Source organism: Phoca vitulina, unplaced genomic scaffold, assembly GCF_004348235.1.
Source record: "Phoca vitulina isolate PV1807 unplaced genomic scaffold, GSC_HSeal_1.0 scaffold25, whole genome shotgun sequence".
In the NCBI taxonomy this organism is placed as follows: domain Eukaryota; kingdom Metazoa; phylum Chordata; class Mammalia; order Carnivora; family Phocidae; genus Phoca; species Phoca vitulina.
The window spans coordinates 19,268,896-19,289,462 of record NW_022589728.1 but is presented as its reverse complement, the minus strand read 5'-3'; the positions used below and the strand labels follow the sequence as shown (position 1 = coordinate 19,289,462).

At 40.6% G+C, this 20,567-nt stretch overlaps 1 pseudogene; it reads right to left on the bottom strand.

The window, feature by feature from the left end:
• LOC116643250 overlaps positions 1-14,466 on the bottom strand; it is a 44,740-nt pseudogene extending 30,274 nt beyond the window's left edge.
• Positions 14,467-20,567: the final 6,101 nt, after the last annotated feature.

The following is a 20,567-nucleotide window of genomic DNA, read 5'->3' as shown; positions in this document are numbered from 1 at the left end:
AAGTGGTCTCTTGAACCCTGTAGTTGCGCTTCCTAAGGGTGGAAATCTGAAATGGCCAGAGTTGTCCTCTTGAACTAGTCTCAGAGGATCTGCAGCATTGTTCTGAGACACAGGAAATATTTTCTCGTTGCTTCAGAAATAACGGGAATGAAAACTTGCCTGTGGTTCAGTGCCCACAACATTTTCAGCACCACAGCGAACACGCATCTATCAAGGCACCATCTGCGAACAACATAACCATCCACAGACGTGCCCATCCGACTGCAGGCAGCTGCCTCTGGCCTCCCGCATCACTGTCTTCCTGGGGGACAGCCAGCTCCCTGGACAACATCCCTTAAGTAACCTGGAACTTAGTTTCCATTTCCCTATGAAGCAGGAAATGTTTTCCATTGATTTCAATTCCAAAACCAAATGATGCTTGATGAACTATTATATATGGGGGGATATGTGGGGGGGGGGGCGGAATGGTTACATTTAAGTGTGGTAAAAAATTATATAGGCTAGAAAGAAGTAGGAGCAGAGGGGGGCCTGGGTGGCTCAGTCGGTTAAATATCGGACTCTTGATTTTGGCTTAGGTCATGATCTCAGGGTCATGAGATTGAGCCCTGTGTTGGGCTCACACTCAGTGGGGAGTCTGCTTGGGATTCTCTCTCTCCCTCTCCTTCTGTCCCCCCACCTGTGCATTCTCTTTCTCTAAAAAATAAAAAAAAATTTTTTTTTTTTTTTTTTTTTTTTTTTTTTAAGAAGTGGAAATGGAGCTTATAGGCTCAGAAATCTTTCAGGGTTTAAATGGCGGCAAAATCTATGAAAAGGGAATGGAAGATACTCTATCCCTCAAGGACAAAAGCTTCACAGAAAGGTGGGATAAAGATGGCAATGATGAGAAAATAAAACTAGTATGCCATTTTGCTCACAACATCAGAAACTGGCAAGGGCTTCATGTGGTGTCTTAAAGTATTGGAGAGACACTGTTGAAATCAGTTAGAAACTGCATAACTGTGGGTCTGAGTTGTGTGGATTGGAGCCATTACAATATGGACAGTAAACAGAAATGCTGAAAAAATGGAATGGAAAGCTGGCCCTCACCTTCGGGCACCCCAAATAAGGTGAAAACGAATCACAAAAGCATACATGAGATGGCAAGGGAAGAGGGAAATAGCGGAAATACTATATAAACTTTGCTGAGTTAGTATTAAATTGTGTGTTATGTTGATTACTCTTTCTAGATTTCTATGCTGATGGCATTCAATACTTGGGTAGGGGGGCATACTTACCACCTGGTCATAGTGCAATATAATAAAATTTAGAATCTTGGCTCTTGGTTCCAAACAGGAAGGGGAGCATTTGGTCAAACATGTAAAAGGCAAAAGATTTCCTATCATATATTTCACAATTATTGAATGTGTTTTTAAGAATTATGAAAAAATAGATTAATCAGAAATCTCTCATAAATAACCTGTTGTCAGTGTATGCCAATTCTACTACCAAGATAAATTTCCTTGTTTTTCCTTCTTTTCCATTTCTATATTTATTTCCCCAAGTCACCCTTTGACTATTTCTCTCTAGAATTATTGTTTTTAACTGACCCTTGCTGCCACATGAGTATTTCTGAAAATGTCTACCTTAAAAGTAGACCAGTTTCACTACACAGCATGCAACGTATCCAACAAAACAAAAAGCAGAAACAGACCCATAAATACAGAGAACAAACTGATGGTTGCCAGAAGGGAGGGGTGGGGGTTGGGCAAAAAAAGGTGAAGGGGAGAGAGATACAGGCTTCCAATTATAAAATAAATAAGACATGGGGGGTGAAAGATACAGCATAGGGAATATAGTCAGTGGTATTGTAATCCTGTTGTATGGTGACAGAATGGTAGCTACACTTGTGGGGAGTATAGCATACCATATAGAGAAGTTCAAGTCTACTAGATCGTAGACCTGAAACAAATGTAACATTGTGTATCAATTATACTTCAAAAAAATTTTTTTAATTTAAAAATTTTTATACAGAAAAAATGAAAAATAAAAAAGCAAGATGCTTTTCAGTCTACTTGTCATAAATAAACTTGGTAGATTGGACTTGCTAGATTCAAACTGACCTTGTTCATTGCCACGTTCTTGGTGCTCACATTCTAACCCTCACTAGACTTTGTCTCTCCTTTGGCTTGCACCTCACCCTTTGGATTTGATTGAAGATCCTTTTTCCAGGTTTGATCCCCAGAATTCCCTAGTAGAGCTCCCAGATATCTCAGCAAGAAAGACTGGTGTGGGCTTGTGGTAGAACTTTAGAGCGACCACCACAAGTGTTCTGCCTTTTTAGCTACTACAGTTTGCTTCCTGATCTCTTAAATCCATGTACGTGGTTGTGGGAAACAGGTTATCATCGGAATGGTGAGTCTTGAGGTGAATGCAAATAATTCCAATTGTTCTACAAGACTTTATTAATGTATTGGACATTTATCTATTTGCAATTTGTGCCAAACTTGGGCACATATGACTATTACTGTATTTTGATACTCTGTGTCCAGAAAATCTTTAATGTAAAATATGCGTTATGAATTGGAAGTTCTATGATGTTGTTTGACTTATGAGAAACCACTTGGAAGTTAATTAAATATTAATACATTTCTGTAAGCTAAATAAAGCATGTAATTTTACATATATAAATATATAATAAAATTCAGAATTTTATTAATATATTGCATATATAAATATGTATGTGTAAAATATATAACTATAATATAATTATGTAAAGATGTAATAAAATAATTCATTTAATAAATATTCTATCTTTTGAATTTTTTTATAAATTCAGAGAGTAACCTTTCCTATTTTCTTTGCTAAAGGTCTTATTGTATGGGGCATTTTTATAAATTAAACGGAAAAAAGAAGAAAGGTTGCAACTACAAATTAATATAACTCAGTTAATACAAAGAGTTACCATCTGTGGATGCTTGCCGTGCTGCTGGACTGGGTGTTTTATATACATTTGGCATTTATTCCTTACAAGCACCATTGGGTGCCCCATATGCCTCCATTTCTCAGATGGGAAAAGTTACAGTTAATTTTCCCAAGTTTAGGCAGCTTAGTAAATAAATGAACAGAGATTCAAACCTTCTAAATGCAAATCCCATGCTCTTACCCAATGCTGAATCTTTATTTGTTTGCATAATTGTTTTTAAGGCCAAACTTGGAAAGATATTTTATAATAGCTAAGCTCATCTCTTCATAAAAGAGGTTAAATGAGGATGGTGCTTTATTGGATTTAAATGACCTCTTTCTGTAGTAATAAACTGTTGTAAAGCTCCTGATATATTACTGTAGGAGTTTTATTGGAAAAAGTATTTCATGATTACAGCTTCATGGAGCAAATAATTCTTGGATAAAACCAGATTTTAGAAAAGAATTGTCTCCAAAAAGCACATCAATTCTCGTGCATATCTTAGCTTTGGGGTCTGGAAAACACATGCCTGAGATCCCCCAAAGACTTCAAAATAAATAGCACTGTAAGAGGGAGTAGGAAAAGGAAAATGTATTATATAAAGTTTTATATCAAGTATCAAATGGTTTGATTCAACGACATTTGAATTTGTGTCGTCAAAATCCTAGCTCCAATGGACCTTAACACATCAACTTTGCTGAGATTTGATAGAAATTAGAATTGATTTTTGTTAAGTTCCTAAGTTAACTGACATTATAAAAACAGAGACTGAGTAATGCTTCAGAGGTAAACTGAGGTTAACTCAAGAATATTCCACATTTGCTGAGTTTTCCATTTGAGTTTTCATTCACACTGTAAAAAAACCTGGTACCTAAAGATGTGCATTCTAGGAAGGAAACGTTGGCAGTGTTTTCTTTTTTCAAATTACCTACATGGAAGAAATTTTTCTAATTATCAAAGTAGAGGAAATAGGTTTTAATTGCATCTGGAAGAATTAGGTTAAAATGATTAACAATAGAGGGAAGGAAGCATATAAATTAAATATAGGAAAAATTTCTGTATGAGATAAAGGGTATTTAACTTTATATATATATAAAGTATATTTAACACATTTGCATGGAAATATTTTAAAATAGGTCAGAATTTTGGCTACCATGACTTTTTTTGGATACAATTGAAACTTTGGAAGGCAGATATCCATCCTATTTGGCGGTCGAGGATCTTTCCTGACCCAGATCCTTATTTTTCATCTCACTAAGATGTTCTAGTTTGTTCTTGTGAAAGCTCATCTTAAAGGCAGTGAACGGTGGGGGTGGGGAGATGCATGTCAGCTAACTTCCAAGATGGAGGAGCACAGGGAAGGGGTGACTTCTCCCTTCAGTGTTTTCCTTGAGCCTTTCCTGTTTCATTTTCCACGTAAAAAAGGGAGAACATAAAGCTCTCTGCATACATTTATTTCTTGTTTGAGAAAATACGTTTCACACAGCTATAATACAAATGGAAATTAAAAGCTATGGATAGTCCCAGGAAGGGGAAAGTGAACTTTTTTCTGACATCAATTATTGAAGTTTCACATTTTTTTTTCACATTTTTTTCCCCACCAATCTTTTCCTACTTAAAGTATTGGTGGAGTCATACTGGTACCTGTGTAGATTACCTTAAATGACCAAGTCAGAAAGAAAAGCTACCACTGAGAAACAGAATTACAAACTCACTGCATTATAAAAGCCAAGAAAAAAAAAAATCACTTCTCATAAAGATAACCTGACCTGTGTTCCCAGTCTGATATGTATATTATTAAAATCAGGTGCCATTGTCCTCAAGAGGGTAACATTTGGTTGCTATTTGCATCTTTATCATTTAGTCTTTATAGAGCACATTCATCTTTTATTAGATTTCAAAAGTCAATTTTGATTTAGGTTTTCCCAGATTCACCCCTCTTTTCTTGAATTCAGTTAGAATGTTTGTTTGGTTTGCTGTGTTCTGAAGCATTCCACGCTGAGTGGGAACCCCGTCCTAAGGATGCTTCAAGGAGACATGTCTTGATGACCCTGCTGAGGTGTATGTTGAAGAAAACATACATGTGTCTTCATCCGATTCAGGGCATGGCTCACATTTGCTGTCTACCCCCAGCCTCTTCAGATTGCTCTTGAAAGCAGATAGGAGGACAGGTCAAATGTGTCTACCTCAGGCTTCACTTTCCAGAGGAGGGATGAACTTGCTCCTTTTTGGTGGGTACCATAACCTGTCACTGACATTCATACACCGTCTAACAAATCATCTTCAAAGGGCTTACATTCAAGAGGCTTTGGTTCTCGATGGGTTCACAGGCATAATTGGATGGGTCCCTGCCTCTCTTGTCCTGCTTCATCACATCCAGTCATGTTATCACAAGGAGCTATCCTTGGAACTATTTAAGGAATTCTTGCCAAAAATGACAGGGCTCTGGTTCCTGCATGTATGGCTTTCCATGGCTAAAGGAAATCCTAGTGGCCTGTGTGACCAATGCACTGAAGGACAATTCAGCTTTCTTTCCACACTCCGGGGTTCCCCTTCTGTCATAGAGGGTCAATTTGGCTTTCACTCCAGCGCCATGCTCTGAATTCTAACTGGAATAAACCCGTGAACTCCAACTGATTTAGCTAATGCCAACCCTCACCCTGCCCGGTAATCTTCAAATAGGATGCCACTCCTTTTCCCATAAACCTATTGTGTGGTTATAGAAAAACCCTGAGGGAGATGATGGTGGCTCCAGCCCAGGCAATGCTACCTTTCCACCTAAGGCCGCTGAGTTTTTAAGTCGGGCAGTCAGCCCCAGCAGAGATTGTTGTCTGGACTCAGGCACAAATGAGCACTCCTACCTGCATCAACAAGGACACATCTCTTCGTCCAGGTTCTAGTAACAGTTCTGAGATCAGCTGATAACACCAAGACCTTTATCCCTACCACTCTTCACCACCGTCATAGGTGCAAGCCTTTCCGTCCCCTTCACAGTTCTGAATGGTCCTCCTAGACCTTGGGTTCCCAAACCCATCTTTGTTCTTTGTATCCCCTGACCATGTCTTTCTATTTCTTTCCATTGTGCCCACCTTACACCCTCAACCCCCCTTGTCCTAGACTCATACCAAGAGCCCACCACAAGTGTAATCCAACTCTACTTCATTCCGACTGCCTCACCTCGCCTCTCCTCCTCTACACATCGTCATCCCGGAGCAGGTGGCTGTATTCCTCACGCTCGACACCATCACTTCTAAATAGTTTCTTGTGCCTCCTCTCCCAGGGCTTTTAGGTGGATTTTTGCAGCTGTTATTGGGATTTACTTCCCTTTTGTTTCCCAAATGGATAAAAATTACCCACCTTCTTCGAAAATGTTGGCATTAAAGCTTAAAGTTTTGACTCAACTCTTATTCCCATTATCATCCTGGATGACTTAAATATCCATGGGAGCATTCAATCAAAATCATGGCCTCACTGTTACTTGCTTTTTTCCCATTTCCTTCAGCTCCCACTCCCATGACTACACCCTAAACCTTCCATCCCCCTTTCTGACATTTTACATTTCAGTATCCCACTCCCTAGCCACCTTCACTGGTTGTCTCCCCTCACTCCTGATGCATTCTTCAGCCTTACTGAGACTCAGTTCCCTTTCCCCCACTGGTTAGCAACCTTCTGGCTTTCTGTCTTCTATCTCACCTACACTGCTTGTTACAATTGTCATTAATTCTATTTTTCCTGTCAAATTTTAGCCTTCGGTGAATCCAACCATTAGACTTTTCTCATTATATACTCCAACTGGTTAATCTTAATAAAGAAAGTCACAACTTAAAATTTATAGCCTCCTACCTCTGGGTTCTCATCAAGCATTGAACATAGAATCAGAAGCTCTCTTACCCCACAAGTTCCATGTATTATTTTTAAAAATTATCTAATTTTATTAAAATTTGGCTAAGCTTGAATGAGTAAATTGTTTTTGATGTTCTATTTGTGGATTTTCACAAATACTGTTTGTGAGGCCTTTTAAGTTGTAAGTATACTTTTGCATTTAAAAATGAAGAGATGCCATGTTGTATTTGGTGTAATATCTCCTAGTCCAGGGATGGTAAAGACACTTCTTTTGCATGATGATTTCAATTGCTTGGAGTGCCAGTGACTCATTTGTATTGGCTCCCGAACACATGGCGCATAAATTGATAACAGGAGTTATACATCAAGGGTTAGGGAAGGCAGATACTTCGCTGCCTAAAACAGTCTTCCAAGTAGTACCTGGCTGACATTGACTCAACCTTTAGGTTTCAGATTAAATAGGACATCTTCAAAGACTGTCCCATTCCAGACTGGATTAGAAGTTCTTGTCATACGCTTTCTTAACATAGCTGTTAAACAGTCTCTCTTCCCCAAAAGACTATAAGTTCCCCTAAAGAAACCCGGCCTACCATACTCACTATTGTATCTTACACTTAGGATACTGTCTGGCACATAGTAAGTGCTTAATAAATACTCGCTGAATAAATAAACTCTATGGTTCCAATCTGCCTGTTCACACCTGTTCTCTACCTGTTCTAACCAAACTAGACCGCTGGTTATTCCTTTAAAGTCTCCACATTTCCCAACTTTCATACCTATAGACTTATTGTGGATTGGATTGCTCCCCTGGGAATGCAAACTCAACGTGGCTGATTTCCATTATGTATCCTTTATCATCTATTCCCAATTATACCTTTCTCTAGGAAGCATTTCTTCATCTTCTCTTCCCATTTGGGATTCCTGAACATTGATCACTTTCTTTTATATAGTTTTAGAACTATATAGAAGCTACCTTAAATTTAATTTGATCCAACTCTCTGATTCAACATATGAGAAAACAGGGCCCCAAAGCATGTAGGGCCTTCCCCAGGGTGACTCTACTCAGTGGAGGACCCGAGCCTACAAGGCAAGTCTCTTGTGTTCTTTGCCCTGGACAATGCCGCCTTCCTAAGGTCAATGGCCAACTTCACCATTATCAGCTGTGAAGTCTAACTCACCTGATGGATGTATGGATATGCTAGTAAATATAAATGATCACAGTAGGGATACTTAGAAGTTTTAAAATGCTGTCAAACTTCCTTTTTTTTTTTTTAAAGAGTTTGTTTTAATTTATTTATTTGAGAGAGACAGTGAGAGTACATGCAGGGGGAGAGGCAGAGGGAGAGGGAGAAGCAGACTCCCAGCTGAGCTGGGAGCCCAACGTGGGGCTTGATCCCAGGACCTGGAGACCACGACCTGAGCCGAAGGCAGACACTTAACCATCTAAGCCACCCAGGCACCCCGATGCTGCCAAACTTTCTATAAAAAATTACTTCTGCTTTCTCTTTCTCTCTCTGTTTCTCTCTCTGTGTCTGTCTCTGTCTCTCTTTCTATATATATATGTTACATATATACACATATAAACACACATATATATATTTTGTAAATTAAGGTATTTGTGAATCAGAAATGTTTACTGCAAAAGGCATCTGTATTAATGATTATAATATTTGAAGAGCATTGCTCACTGTCATGCAACTTGGATATGTTCACCCTGATTCTAGATTTTTTTAAAAGAGTGCTTTAAAGCTGATTACATCATTGTGATATTAATCTCCAAAGAGAAGATTTCTTCTAAATGAAACTACAGCTTTTATGGTGGAAGCATTTAACAAAGGTTGAAGAGGCATTTCTGCAGCCGTATATTTTCTCCATGACCCCTACAGTGCTCTCCTAGTCCCCTTTACCACCTTGCTGCCTGCTCTCTTTCAGGTTTCACTTGTTAACATGTCTTGTTGTTCATATGCTATTATTCGCAAAGATTGATTCAGGGCCCCTTACAGAAGAGAACATAATGACAATAGTCCATGCATCATTGTTCTACCAGAGCCCTATTTTTTTTATATTTTCTGAACATCTCAGCATAAACCCTGTCTGCTGTTCCTTATTAACTACATCTAGCAAAATCATATTCATCTTTCAAGGCCCAGCCAAGTTCATGACTGACTCAGAAGAATTCCTCCTCAAATCAGTCAGCAGCGATTGCTCCATCTGCTGCCTCCTAGGAGATTGATGGACCCTTGCACTGGGAACAGCATGAATAAGCATAAATATTTTGAGATTGGTGGAACCTACTTTTGTTTCTACCTCTTATGCTGGGATTTAACTATGTGGAGAAAATAGAAGAAATACTTTTAATGCTGTATGACTTGAGTTCTAAGATGGGCAGGGTTGTCAGTCTGGAAATTTCTGATAAACAGGCAGCTAGAAACTAGCTGATATTAGATGAAAGTTTAGACTAAGAAGACTTAAAGTTTGGATTTGCCAAAAACACCCCTCATCTACAAATAAGTAAGGGTAAGAGTGACTCTTTCAGAAGCTGACAGGGAAATGAAATCATCACAGAAAAAGGAAAAGGGTTGTATTAGAGCAAAGGAGCACGTGTTAAATGCTGCTGTGTGCCAGGAATTACTTTAAGTATTTTATTCACTTATACAATCACACTGTGAAGGAGGGAGACTTGGCCAAAGTGTCTGGTTAGCTGGTGGTACAGACTGAGGGCCAGCAATTCTCATCATATGTATTTATGTATGTTTGTTCTTTCCACTATTCCACAGTGCCTGCATGAAGATGCAAAAGAGACTGTTTTCTTAAAGAACCAACAAATATGGGCAATATGGGAACTGTTGCGGTAATGTGCAAGGCTGTTCCTGTGTGCCTGGCCCTGACCAAGTAGAACTATGTCTTAGTCTTTTTAGGCTGCTTTAACAAAATGCCACAGAATGGGTGGCTTAGAATCAGCAGAAATGTATTTCTCACAGTTCTGGAGACTGAGAAGGCCAAGATCAAGGAGCCAACAGATTCAGTGTCTGGTAAGGGCCAGCTTCCTGGTTCATGGGAGGCTGTCTTCTTACTGTGTCCTCATATGGTGGAAGGAGCAAGAAAGCTCTCTGGGGTCTCTTTGATAAAGGCACTATTCTCACTCATGAAGGCTCCAGCCTCATGACCTAGTCACCTCCCAAAAGCCCCCACCTCCAAATACCATCATATCAGGGATTAGGTTTCGACATAAGAATTTTGGAGAGACACATTCAGTTACATAGCAAACTGCCCCAATACAAGTCTGTCAGCTGACCTCAGAAGAGAGAGTTGAGAGAATTTCACAAGTTGAAAATAAAAATTGCAGTGAGTTTTTGCTGTCGATTTATAATCCCAACACTATTATTAAACTAGTATAAGCATAAAAGGAAATTAAAATTTGATTCTAATAGTAAATATAAAGTTTGGGAATTAAAAGTTATTGCATGAAATACCAAGTAAGACTATGCACAAGATACACAACTTTATTTGATGTGATTATAACTCTGAGAGGCTTAAAGTTTTTATATAAAATATTGGTTTAGGACAAGTGGGCACTGAGCACATTTTATAAGTATAAGGTATAAGGACTATGCAGTAGGTTATTAATCATCTTCCAGCCTTGGAAAAGGACTTCATTTAAATTCATCCCAATCAGCTTTTTCTCTGGGCTCTTTAAGTCTCTAGAAAGAGGGAAAGAAAGAAAAGTTTTTATCTTCCTTTGGCAGAGTGTTGGGTATATTTGATAAAGACTCAGAAATGAAAAATTTTTTATCATTTAGACAAGAATTGACTTTGGAGGGGTATTGCCAATACCCACAATATTTTCTTACTTGTGATGCTTCTTTAGCGTTTTTAAATTCTCTGCCGTCTGGTTTGCTTTGCCCACTGCACTGTGCAGTCAGCCCTTGCTGGCTTTCCGCACCCCACCCCACCCGGCAGCACGAAGTGAGGATGCTGCCCCATGCAGCTTTCACCGGTGCCAGAGCCGATCCAGATGCAGATGTGGAGTCAGGGAATTGCTGCCCTAAGGTGTGTCTACAGGGTGTCTAAACTGGGTCCTAGATCTAGCAGGAACACCAAACTCTAGCCCTCTCTCCTATCTCTTCCGGTTTGCTAAGTTTAGGATTGTATTAGTTTCCTGGGGCTACTGTACAAATTGGTGGCTTAAAGCAACAGAAATTTATTCTCTCACTGATCTGGAGGATAGCAGCCTGCAATTAAGGCATTGGCGGGGGCGTGCTTCCTTCAGAGGCTCTAAGGGAGAGTCCTTCCTTGTCACTTTTAGCTTCTGGTGGCCCGCAAGAGTCCCCGGGCTGTGATTGTGTAACAGCAATGTCTGCCTTGTCTTCAGATGGCTTTCTCCCATGTCTCACATACCCTTCTGGCTTTATCTTCGAAGGACATGTGTCATTGGATTTAGGGTCTACCCACAGGATTTAGGGTCTACCCACATAATTCAGGATGATCTCATCTTAAGATCCTTTTTTAAAATTTTATTTATTTATTTGATAGAGATAGAGACAGAGAGAGAGAGCACGCACACAAGCAGGGGGAGCGACAGGCAGAGCGAGAAGGAGAAGCAGGTTTCCAGTGGAGCAGGGAGCCCGATGCGGGGCTCAATCCCAGGACCCTGGGATCATGACCTGAGCTGAAGCCAGACCCCAACCGACTAAGCCACCCAGGCACCCCTCATCTTAAGATCCTTAACATAATTACATCTTAAAAGATTCTTTTCACAAATAAGCTTTTGTATTTTGTTAAAGCAGCCTAAATAGACTAAGACACAGTTCTACTTTTTACAAAAAAGGTTACGTTTACAGGTTCCAGGGGTTAGTACACGGACATATCTTTTGGGGGCCACTATTCAACCCACAATAAAGATCTTGTTTCACAAATAATACATTATATATTAAAAAAAAGGAGAAGGGGCGCCTGGGTAGCTCAGTCAGTTAAGCGGCTGCCTTCGGCTCAGGTCATGATCCTGGGGTCTTGAGATCGAGTCCCACATTCAGCTCCCTGCTCGGCGGAGAGCCTACTTCTCCCTCTCCCTCTGCCTGCCACTCTGCCTACTTGTGCTCTCTATCTCTCTGTCAAATAAATAAATAAGATCTTGAAAAAAAAAAAAAGAAGAAGAAGAAGAAGATAGTAGGAAGGGAAAAATGAAGGGGGGAAATCGGAGAGGGAAATGAACCATGAGAGACTATGGACTCTGAAAAACTGAGGGTTCTAGGGGTGCCTGGGTGGCTCAGTCGTTAAGCGTCTGCCTTCAGCTCAGGTCATGATCCCAGGGTCCTGGGATTGAGCCCCGCATCAAGCTCCCTCCTTGGCGGAGAGCCTGCTTCTCCCTCTCCCACTCCCCCTGCTTGTGTTCCCTCTCTCGCTGTGTCTCTCTCTGTCAAATAAATAAATAAAATCTTTAAAACAAAAACAAACAAACAAACAAACAAACTGAGGTTCTAGAGGGGAGGGGCGTGGGGGGGATGGGTTAGACCGGTGATGGGTATTAAAGAGGGCACGTATTGCATGGAGCACTGGGTCTTATACGCAAACAATGAATCATGGAACACTACATCAAAAACTAACGATGTACTGTATGGTGACTAACATAACATAATAAAATAAAATTTTTTAAAAAAGATCTTGTTTCAGTTATGTTTGGATCCTGTTTCTTCCACCTTCAGCATCTGGATAAGATTTCTGGAACTTCACACTGATAACCATCTCCACCCCCACCCCCCCAGCAAGTTTTCTTCCACCCAGAAACTCCATTCCCATGCTCCATCCATCCAATCAGACCCTTACACACCCCTGGGGTTGGGCGAGCCAGCAGTCCTACAAGAGTTTTGGAAACAGAGGGTCTGGATTCAAATACAGATTTCACCATTTCCTTCTTTCCTTACATCATTCATTTATTTGTTCATACATATTTACATCCACTCATTGCCAGGTAGTGTCCTAGGCAATGAAGATAGAGCATTATAGGAACAGGAAAAGTCTGTCTTCTTAGAGGTAATATTGATGGATGGGGAAGAAAAGCAACAAACAAATGAATTCAGCCCACAATATAACGCCAGGAACTGACAAGTGCCCTGAAGAACAATACAGCAAAGGTAAGGGCACAGAATCCTGGGGCCTAGGAGGTAGAATTTTAGGTGGGGTTATCAGGAAAGGCCTCTGCCAGGATGTAATATTTGAGCAGAGATTTGAGCAAAGTGTCAGACAGAACTGGAGAATATCTGAGGAAGGGCTTTCTTAGTAGAGGAAAGAGCAATGAGGCCCTGGGGCAAGAAGGGTCTTGGTGAGTCTGGTGTATTTGAAAACAGGTAAGAGGACTAATTATCACACTCACGGTCATAGCAGCATATTTGTAATAGCCAAAAGGTGGAAGCAACCCAAGTGTCCATTAACAGAGAAATGAATAAATAAAACGTGGCATATACACGCAATGGAATATTTTTCAGCCTTAAAAAAGGAAGGAAATTCTGCCGCATGCTACACCTTCAGGACATTGTACTTGGTGAAATAAGCCAGTCACAAAAAGACAATCCTGTAAGATTCCACTTATATGAGGTATCTGCATTAGTCAAATTCATAGCAACAGGAGGGTAATGGCTGCCGGGGGCTGGGGAGGGGGAATGGGGGGGTTAGTGTTTAATGGGTACAGACTTACAGTTTTTCAGAAGTTCTGAGGATCGGTTGCACAACATGGATGTACCCAACTCTTTTGAACTGTACACTTGAAAATGGTTAAGATGGTAAATTTATATGTGTATTTTATTTTATTAAAAATCTTTAAAAAGATTTATTTATTTATTTTAGTAGAAAGAGAGAGAGAGAGGAGCAGAAAGGGAGAGGGAGAGAATCTTTATTTTAGTAGAAAGAGAGAGAGAAAGGGGGAGCGGAAGAGGGAGAGGGAGAGAATCCAAGCAGACTCGGTGCTGAGTGCGGAGCCCGAACCAGGGCTTGATCTCACAACCCGGATATCAGGACCTGAGCGGAAACCAAGAGTTGGACGCTGAACCCACTGTGCCACTCAGGCGTCCTATTATGTGTATTTTAAAATACAGTTCTATTTTATTTTATTTTTTAAAATGGTATTGCATTATTTTTTAAAAGACTTTATTTATATATTTGAGAGAGAGAGTGATTGAGAGAGAGCGAGTGAGTGCACAAGCTAGGGAAAAGAGGCAGAGGGAGGGAGAAGCAGACTCCCTGCTGAGCAGGGAGCCCGATGCGGGGCTCGATCCCAGGACCCTGGGATCATGACCTGAGCTGAAGGCAGGCGCTCAACCGCCTGAGCCACCCAGGTGCCCCTTAAAATTCAATTTTAATAACATTTTTAAAAGACCAGTTTTTAAACCTCTGTAAGCCTCCGTTGCTTCACCTGTAATGAAGAGACTAGTCGATCTGTCATAAGTTTGATGTGAGAAAGAAACGGGATCATCCATGTAAAATACCAACCCTCCCTGACTTGCAAAGTCTGCTCCTCACCTGCTGGCTGTCCTTAGCCTCACAGATGCGGTGACTCTTGTTGGTCTCCTACCAGCAGCAAATCTCTGGGACACTGTCTCCTTAGCTCTAGAGTGTTCCAAGCACTTCCCACTCTGTGGAATTGGTTTACCTGCTGAGGCATCTACTCTTCGATTTGCCATCTCCGTCATGGGAACAGGAATACCTCTTTTAATTGATCACGGCAGCCCCAGGTCCTGGAACAATGCCGGTGCACAGCAGGTGCTAATCGGCATCCCTTGGAATAAATAAATTCCTTCTGTCATCGTATTGTCATTATTATGCGACACTCAGATATTTTTCCTTAGGCTGGTATATCCTAAATGATAAAATAATCTGACAATACAATTATCTGAAATGACTTGTAGGTCCAGCCCACCCCGCTGAATCAGAACCTCCAGGCAAATTCTCAAGCATCTTTATTTGCTACTCAAAATGTGGTTATTGCTCCAGGGAGCGTGCTAGAAACGCAGTATCAGGCCCCACTCAGACCCACTGAATCAGAATCTGTGTTTAACAAGGTTCCCAGGGGATTCACATGCACACTAAAGTTTAAGAAGTGTTGGTTTAAACTGTATGTTTTCAGAGTTTTCAAACTCGGTGGGTCACCAGAATTACTTAGGAAAACTGGGGTGAGGCCTGAGAAAAGATGCAGTTATGTCTCCCGACTGTATGAGCGATTCCAGATTTAGGAACCACCACTTAACACCTATTCTGCAGATATAGACAAACTTAGACACGATTTAAAGAGAGAATATGTCCTTGCCCTCTGGAAAGAAAATCCATCCAGTTCTATGCCCAAAGCTGTGAGCATATTATCAACAAACTAACCAATCAACTAACTCAAAGTAACTACCTAACCAGTGTAGCCCACTATGGACTCCGAAGTACAGTAGCTGATGCTGGTGAGCTTTGGTGGCCCCTGAGGAGGAAACTTTAAGCAGCTGAAAATGAGTCTTTACCCAGGACCATCACAAAATGGTTTTGGGGGCCATCTGACCATTCAATAGAACAGTTTTACTGTCACCTTTTCAGATATTCTAAAAAGAAATTTATTCCTGGCTCCCCCTCATATCCCCATCCCCGTTTAAAAATAGGTTTTAGTATTATTCAGGTATGGTGAGGCAACAGATCTCGAGATGATTATCACTGAAAAGATACTTTGTTACAATTCCCAAGAGGAGGGGGCATGCCAGGGGCCACGAGGGGCCATGTGGGGAAGACCAGGACCGGTAAGGAGGCAGAGGAAGAGGAGGGAAAATGGGGGCAGGAGGCTTTATTGTGGTACCTTGGGAAGAAACAGGCGAGGTAAGGTAAGCAGGTTTAGGATTGGCTGGCTTAAATTATGTCAGTAGGCCCTGGGGCGGCGCAGGGCTGTCCTTAGTTGTCTGGTACCTGGCCCTGGAGTGATGAGGGTGGGGAAGTAGTAGTCCAGAGTGTGAGAGCCTGATTGATTGAGGAGGTGGTCAGGGATGTGGGCTCTGGATTGGTTGGTTTACATTTGAAAAGCACACTAGCTGGTGAGGGGTTACTATCTCAAAGAAATGGGTAACCCTAGGAAGGGCAGTTCCTTCAGGGGTCAGTAAGGCCCCAGATGTCAAAACATCAGAAGACAGAAAATAGAAGACAGGGTTACTCCCACCTGCTAGGCCCCGCCACATTCAGCCAGGATCAGCAACATTCCCGCTGTCAATCACAGAATTAGTACCACTGTAAGTCAGAAAATCTCCTTACACATCTCCTTTCTGACATTTTCCATTGTCTCTACATTTAACATAATAATAGTGATGATTTTGGAAATGGAGATGTGATTCAACTTTAACATTTCAAATGGTGTTACTCCCATGAGCATTGGCAGGAGTTTGCATGCAATCAAGTTTCCAAGTTTTCAGTTTTCTCAAACAACTGACTTTTTTCAACCATTCCCTTAACTAATGTCCATACAAATGCCAATATAAGATATTTCAGATAACTTTTCACTCTGCCTCTTCCCTACAGGTGAATCTGGCATCATTTGCTGTCTGTCGCCCTGGGCTCAAGCGGCTGATAACTGTTCAGTGATCCCATAGATTTTGATGAAATGGTCCTGGGAAAAATGAAACTTAATAAAAGTCTTTTCCCTTTTCTCCTCTGGTTGAAGAATAAAGTGACAGTGGGTTAAAGTCACTCCAAAAGATGCTTGAAATGTATCCTAGAAGCTTGAGAAAAGCTGCGGGCAATGCCTCTTCCATGTCTTCGTGATTTATAACGTCAGATGTGAAAACACTGTGTAATGGCTTTTCATCTTCTTTCACTCAGAGTGCACAAGATACATTTCTTTCTGGATTTCAGTGTTAAAGTTAAAATTCAAGGCCACTGATACTTATTAACTTACGCGGTGATTACTACCCTGGTAATAATCATCTAGTACTTCTACTTCTGATTTTTTATTCTATCCCAAAAGCAATGGTCAGGGATAAGTTCAGAATTATACACTCCATCCACTGTTTAGATCTGAATTCAAAATAGTGTGCCAAAGACTTCCTTTACTCTGTTTACTTTTTAAGAATACTTTCATTCTGTGGACAATGATGTGTGTTATTTAAATATAAAAATCTGCATTGTTTAGATAGCCATATTGGCATTTTCAACATTCAGGGACGTCTGATACAAACATGGAGCTCATGTTCAGACCATCAATTTGCCAAATATGTACTGGGACTCCTAAACCCATTCTCCCATAAAACCTGGTCTCTACCAAGGTTAACATGGCATTGAAAATTTACAGTTGAGTAATGTATCTCTAAGGGTCAAAGTCAAATAAAAGAAGTCCAAGACATGTGTATTTACATACCCTTATCGTGAAAAGCATTTTACCTAATAGATACATAGGAAAAAAAAAAAACAAAAAACTAAGCATTTTCTTTCTTAAGAGAAGTAATTCTCCCTTGATCCCTTGCCTATAAGCTAAAAAACAAAAAACTCACTTCGCACAATCTTTTTTTTTTTAAGATTTTATTTATTTATTTAGAGCACGAGCACAAGCAGGGGGAGGAGCAGAGAAAGAGAGAGACGAGCAGACTCCACGCTGAGCCCGAGCCCGACATGAGGTTGGATCCTGCGACCCTGAGTTCATGACCTGAGCTGAAACCAAGAGTCAGAGGCTCAACCGACTGAGCTACCCAAGTGCCCCTACACAGCCCCTTATTCAAACTATAGCTCCAGCTCTCTCCTTTCCCTTTTCTACCAATTTTATTTTTATTTTTATTAAGATTTTATTTATTTTGGGAGGAGAAGGAGAGAGATATTCAAGCAGACTCCAGCTCAGCACCCGGGCCCTATGAGGGGCTAGATCTCTCCACCCTGAGATCATGACCTGAGCCAACAAAACCAAGAGTCCCACGCTCAACTGACTGCACCACCCAGGTGCCCTTCTTTTCTACCAATTTTACAAAAAAGTCATTTATAGTTGCATTGTTTTCCTCATCTGTTCCATAAATAAACCTACTCTAACCTGGCTTTTAGACCAAGTATCTCTTTTAAAGATAACTACTACCGCCTTCCTGTTCTAGGTTTAAAATTTCAGGAAATTCACATAAGTGGAAATACACTGATAAACATGTCAATGCAAGATAAAGCATGTAATTAAGATTGGCACGTGAATACTCTAGTACTACTCCCGGGGCCATCTGTTGTTTATGCCTGCCCAGGATCCATTCCTGCTTCTGGTAATATCACTCCGATTGTCTTTTGGGAATCCTCTGACAACTCCTACTCTTAATCAAGAGACAGACGATGTAATCCTTGCCCATGAGAGTATAGCATCTGCTTGGCTCTAGGGATTAGTTTAAGGGAGGTCACATGACTCTGACTAGACCAATTAGAAGCAAGCAGGAGTTTTGCTGCACCTTTTGGTAAGCTCTCTTCCACTGGTATTGGTAAACTGTGAAATCAAAGTTTAGTGATGTTGGTGGCCAATTTGCTGTCATGAAAGCAGAGCTGGTCTGAGAAAGGGGCTAAAACAAAGGAAAGCAAAGTCAAGAGATCATGAGAAATTTCTGATGACATTATTTTAACCCTGGGAACTGGTCCTGCCCCACAGATTCACCTACAGCATTTATCAGCTTTGCGTCATCCTATTTATGTTTTGTTTTGGTGTTAAAACCAGTCAGACTTTGGTTTCTATTACTTATACTGAAGGAACTGGACTAATACAGATATCATCTAGTGTTGGTAACGATGCCAGGCACTAGGCGCTCTTGGTGTCATTGTTAGTTGCTATAATTAAAAAATATATATACTTTTTGATCTTACAAAAAAGCTTGTAAGATGTTTGCAGCTAGAGACAAAGAAAAGGCAGAAGGAAAAAAAAGTAATTCAAGGGCCAAATGCCCTTTTCATTTCTCATCATACTCATGATCCTTGAATCATTTGACAATTCCCTCTTTGAATTCTATTTTCTTGACTTCCATGACCACCCAATTTCTGGAATCTCCTCCCAACCACTTCAAATACTTCTTTTGGATTTAATTCACAGCATCTTTTCTTTTGCATAAATTTTAGTGTTCCAGAATTTTATCCTCAGCTCTCCATAGGTCAATTGTCCAAGCTAAAAACTTTGACAACATCCTTCATTCTGTCCTTTAATTTACTTCCCCACATCCTATGGATGAACAAATCTTGTTAATTTATCCCTTAAATATTTCTCAAAATTCCCCCTCTTCTCTATTATCGCTGATACTATTTTGTTACGAATTCCATCACTTCTTCTTTAGACCAGAATTCTCAATCCCAAATGTGCAAAAAGAACCACCTGTAAAGTCTATTAAAAATGAAATCCTTGGGGCGCCTGTGTGGCTCAGTCAGTTAAGCGTCTGCCTTCAGCTCAGGTCATGATCACAGGGTCCTGATAGCGAGCCCCATATCGAGCTTCCTGCTCAGTGGGAAGCCTGCTTCTTCCTCTCCCTCTGCTGCTCCCCCGGCTTGTGCTCTCTCACTTGCATGCTCTCTCGCTCTCAAAAAAAAAAAAAAAAAAAAAAAAAAAAAAAAAAAAAAAAAAAATGAAATCCCTGAGCATAATCCTTCCAGAGATTCTGATGAACGTGGTCTGAGAATCCCACTCTGATTAACACTATTTTTATCATTGTAACAGCCTTCTAACTGCACTGCTGTATATGTTAACTCTTTTGATCATCTCATTTGTTTACCTGCTTGAAAACTTCCAAAGATTCACCACTGCCCACAAGACAAACTACAAACTCCTTAATATAGAGTTTGCCTGCTTTCCAACTGCAGCTAACCCCGCCAGTCTCATCTCTCTCTTCCCCAAATAAGCCATCTGTCTGAAGAAAACATCTCTGCAGAGTCTTTCCTCCCACTTTTATCTTAGTTCAACCTCATACAAATACTTAATATTCTATTACCTAGTGAACATTAGAGTGCTTCCAGGTGCCAAGCTCAGTGTTAAATTCTTAACCTCCGTCATTTCATTTAATTCATGCTACTGCCCTGTGAAGTAAGTGGTATTATTATTACAATTTTACAGCTCTGGGAGTCTGAGTGTCAAAGAAGTGACTTGTCCATGGTTACAGAGCTATTAAGGGCTGGAGTGGGTCTCTAAATCAGAGTGCTAGATTGTATATCTGGCCACGGGTTTGCCACACATCTAACATATGAGCTCCTCAAGGGCCTTGAAGTATGGACAGGGTACTCAATCCCAATACCAAGCCTTCCACATAGTGGGTGCTCAATCTGAGCAGTTGACTCTCTGAATGAATGAATGCTGGGAGGGAAAAATAATAAAGAAGGGAGTCATCATGTTTATTAGCCTCTATCTCAAAATGTGATTTCATTTTCCTTAGTGATAAAGCTACCTTTTTCTTTTCTTTTTTTAGAGAGAGAGAGCGCATGTGTGCAAGCGGGGGCCGGTGAACAGAGGGTGAGGAAAAGAGAGACTCTTAAGCAGGCTCCATGCCCAGTGTGGATGGAGCATGATGCAGGGCTGGATCTCATGACCCTGAGATCATGACCTGAGCTGAAATCAAGAGTCGGACGCTCAACCAACTGAGCCACCCAGGTGCCCCAATAAAGCTACCTTTAAACTACCATTTGAAAGTCACCTAAAACTCATTTTATGTTTTTAATAGAAATTTTTGAGATCATTGTAGATTCCCATGCAGTTCTGAGAAATAATTCAGAGAAATCTCACATTTATCCAGTTTCCTTGAAAAGTAGTATCTTAAACAAAATAGTAGAGTTTTACAACCAGGATATC